The 5,078-nt window shown below is 36.4% G+C and overlaps 1 long non-coding RNA gene across 1 annotated transcript in view; it reads left to right on the top strand.

Moving 5' to 3' along the window:
• The first annotated feature begins 2,178 nt into the window (after window positions 1-2,178).
• Window positions 2,179-5,078, top strand: part of LOC121867783 — an 11,039-nt gene continuing 8,139 nt past the window's right edge. Inside the window, exon 1 of the long non-coding RNA XR_006089243.1 lies at window positions 2,179-2,307. This is a non-coding gene — a long non-coding RNA (uncharacterized LOC121867783). The remainder of the gene's footprint in view (window positions 2,308-5,078) is intronic.

Below are 5,078 nucleotides of genomic sequence, written 5' to 3'. Positions count from 1 at the left end.
GGCTCTCTTTTACACACTGTTGACAAGTACTGGGCATGTACTGGCTCTCTGTTACACACTGTTGACAAGTACTGGGCATGTACTGGCTCTCTGTTACACTGTTGACAAGTACTGGGCATGCTGGCTCTCTGTTACACACCGTTGACAACTATATAACACAGGTATATTAGCGATAAATAGTCGTTGTCTATCCTAAAAAAAGATAAATAATCACCTCCCAGCAGATGGTACTTGATAACCTGGTCTAGTCCATCCTGGGTTTTCATACGAGTATCTAGCAAATACACACACACACACAACACACGTACATACACACACGTACATGTCTACACGTCTACATATATTCATACATACACTGTTTATGATTTAGGGGCTTTATGAAGCGTAATTGACTTTGTTTTGCATTTAATTATACACTTTGGCTAGATTAAGTATACAGAGTGTGTTATATATTGTAGTGAAGATGTTATTAAGTGAATTAAATACAAAAGATGGTCTGTAAGTAATAACTGATATTTATTGTTAGTTATATTCAAAGTAGTTATTGTTTTAGTATTGTTATTTAAAAGTTACTGGGGAAATTATTTACATATTGTGATTTCTTTTATGATATATATGTAATAGTCGATTATATATGGATCTGTCAGGTATAATGTGTTCTATATGGTTAACGGGACGCCTCTATAGATACTGTACTCTACCACCTTCACTTTCTCAACTGTATCGTCAGGCACACACACAAAGACCATACCTCCTCCCCCCCCTCCCCCATTATCTTTAGGAAGATTTACAACCGCCAATTGCCAGGGTCATTAAGTAATTGAATACAGGTAGTTAGTGTTGGACAATAGAGTCGTTTAAAGTAGCTAGGGTCTCATAAAAGTGTAATTATTTGGGTTAAATTAGTGTTAAGGTTTTTAATAATCAAGTAAAATAACCTGGGGTGTCTAATCTTCAGTGAATCCATATATGTTAATTCTTATTAAGTTATCCATCATTATAACACAGAAAACGTACTTAAATATGTCATAGAAAACGTAGTCAATTACAGCACAAACGCTTCTAAAAACAACTAAATTCCAACTTTTTATAAAGAATTTTAATCTGTTAACTGCTCATTAAAATGCTCTAAGAGAATCCTGTTTTAAAATGACCCCTAATCACCAATTCTGTGACCCGTGAAGCGTTCATTGGATAGTTTTTTGTGATAGAAAATGCAACTAGTGTACTGACCACTCACAGTTACCCAAGTTATAGGAGAAATTTACAATAATATTTTTTCACTACATTAAGTTTATATTCTTAATGTTTCGTTCGTTATAAGTGACTGGAATTATTTGAAGTTTATTATATCATGGGACTGGATTCTAATAGGTAGGTTTAGTAGTGGGAAATTAATGTATAAGTAACGATAATTTAGGGGGTTCGATTTTCATTTGTCTATTAGGATTAGATTCGACTTTCATTTGTTTTATGTTGGGATTAGATAATTTATTCAGCTCGTGACGTCATGTTGACCTGACCAATAGAGTTTGACCTTTTTATAACGAATAATAATAACTAAAATAACCTAACTTTAGATCTATTAATGAGATAATTAATAATTTATCTTATTTTTTTTAGTAATTGTTGATGATTATAATTGTTTGTTTGTTGTTGTTTACTTAAAGGTGTAACTTGTCTTGAGTGTAAACAATAATATTCCCAACAGGTGTTTTATAGTTGCCTGGTGTCATTAATTGAATCTTTTTTTCATTAATAATTTAAAGATTATATGAGTTTTTGGTTATATAATTTGGTGTAATATAATAGTAGTAGTATAATTAAAATGATGGTTGGATTATTTTGTTGTTCATTAAAGTTTGTGAAATAAAATTATTTGAGTAAGTGATAACAGTTGGAACCTGCTGAGCTGGCCAATCAGGTCGTCACATCTCGGTACTGATGCCGTCTTATTTGTCACTTAGAAACCCGATATTTAACCACTATTTACCACAACATTAACCTTTGAACATTTAAAAACTCACCTGGTTAATGTTTTATAGCCTCAATAACCTTAGTGATATTTAAAGTAAGAGATAAAGGTAATAATAATAGTTATTTAATGGACTCGTTGGCAACTCAGGTAATGGGATTTTAATTCCATCTCAGACCCAAGCCCAGTCAGTGTGTTGCCAACCTCAGTGGAGTGTGGATGTGCGCGGCGCCAGTGCTCGGAAACTCATACCCCGCTCTCTCACGTCTTATAACCAAATTTCGATTATATACCCTGGGCATTATAACCACGTGCCCCCTATAATTACAATGGTATGTTAGACGAGTGTATAATGGTAGTGTTGTGGGGATAATGGAAGAAGAGTAGGTTTTCTGGCGGTACACGGTATGACAAGTGAAAGTATTGGGAGTCCGCCTCAAGTAAAGAATTTATTAACATTTTATTTCAATGTTTCTTTACTACTTCCTGGATTTAATTTTGTTTTAGAAAATATACAAAACTATTTAAACTTTTACATAATGTTGATTTTAATTCCTGGGGATTTTATTTTTGGAAAGATTTTAAACGTGGGATTATATTTCGTATTTAATTATAAAAACTAAAAAATCCTTCAAAAATATTATAGTTTGACCTAAAAATCACCTATATGGAGTTTAATTAATTTCTCTATGTAATTTAGTAGACAAAATATTTATTGTGAACTTAAGAAAATACTTTGGAAAATATATAAAATACGTAGGGATTTTGTATACTTTTACTTTGATATAAAATTCCTGAATATTTTAAAATTTTAGGTTTGTGTGATTTTATTATTATTATTATTATTATTATTATTATTATTATTATTATTATTATTATTGTTATTATTATTATTGTTATTATTATTATTATTATTATTATTATTATTATTATTATTATTATTATTATTATTATTATTTTGTTATTATTATTACTAATATTAATATTATTATTATTATTATTATTACCACCACAACAACCACCATCATATACCACCACAACAACCACCATCACATACCACCACCACAACAACCACCATCATATTACCACCACCACAACAACCACCATCACTATTACCACCACAACAACCACCATCACTATTACCACCACAACAACAACCACCATCACTATTACCCACAACAACAACCACCATCACTTTTACCACCACAACCACCATCACTATTACCACCACAACAACAACCACCATCACTATTACCACCACAACAACAACCACCATCACTATTACCACCACAACAACAACCACCATCACTATTACCACCACAACAACAACCACCATCACTATTACCCACAACAACCACCATCACTATTACCACCACAACAACAACCACCATCACTATTACCACCACCACAACACCATCACTGTACCACCACAACAACAACCACCATCACTATACCACCACCACAACAACCACCATCACTATTACCACCACAACAACAACCACCATCACTATTACCACCACCACAACAACCACCATCACTATTACCACCACAACAACAACCACCATCACTATTACCACCACCACAACAACCACCATCACTATTACCACCACCACAACAACCACCATCACTATTACCACCACAACAACAACCACCATCACTATACCACAACAACAACCACCATCACTATTACCACAACAACAACCACCATCACTATTACCACCACAACAACAACCACCATCACTATTACCACCACAACAACAACCACCATCACTATACCACCACAACAACAACCACCATCACTATTACCACCACACAACAACCACCATCACTATTACCACCCAACAACCACCACCACAACAACCACCATCACTATTACCACCACAACAACAACCATCACTATTACCACAACAACAACCATCACTATTACCACCACAACAACCACCATCACTTACCACCACAACAACAACCACCATCACTACCACCACAACAACAACCACCATCACTATTACCACCACCACAACAACCACCATACTATTACCACCACAACAACCACCATCACTTTACCACCACAACAACAACCATCATCACTTACCACCACCACAACAACCATCACTATTACCACCACAACAACAACCACCATCACTATTACCACCACAACAACCACCATCACTATTACCACCACAACAACAACCACCATCACTATTACCACCACAACAACAACCACCATCACTATTACCACCACCACAACAACCACCATCACTATTACCACCACAACAGAACCACCATCACTATTACCACTACAACAAACACCACTATTACCACCACAGCAACCATCACCATACCACCACCACAACAACCATCCACTATTACCACAACAACCATCACTATTACCACAACAACAACCACCATCACTATTACCTACAACAACAACCACCATCACTATTACCACCAACAACCACCATCACTATTACCACCACCACAACAACCACCATCACTATTACCACCACAACAGCCACCATCACTATACCACAACAACAACCACCATACTATTACCACAACAACAACCACCATCACTATTACCCACAACAACAACCACCACTTACCACCACAACAACAACCACCATCACTTACCACCACAACAACAACCACCATCACTATTACCACCACAACAACAACCACCATCACTACTACTACCACAACCACCATCACTATTACCACCACAACAACAACCACCATCACTATTACCACCACCACAACAACCACCATCACTATTACCACCACCACAACAACCACCATCACTACTACTACCACTACCACCACCACAACAACCACCATCACTACTATTACTACCACCACCACCACCACAACAACCTCACTACTACTCTGCCACCACACAACAACCACCATCACTACTACTACTACCACCACCACCACAACAACCACCATCACTACTACTACCACCCCACAACAACCACCATCACTACTACTACCACCACCACCACAACAACCACCATCACTACTACTACCACCACCACAACAATACCATCACTACTACTACTCCACCACCACCATCACTACTACACCCACCACAACAACCACCATC

This window comes from Homarus americanus, unplaced genomic scaffold, assembly GCF_018991925.1.
Source record: "Homarus americanus isolate GMGI-L3 unplaced genomic scaffold, GMGI_Hamer_2.0 scaffold46583, whole genome shotgun sequence".
Lineage (NCBI taxonomy): Eukaryota > Metazoa > Arthropoda > Malacostraca > Decapoda > Nephropidae > Homarus > Homarus americanus.
Note: the sequence above shows the minus strand (reverse complement) of the source record. Positions and strands in the feature narration are given on the sequence as shown.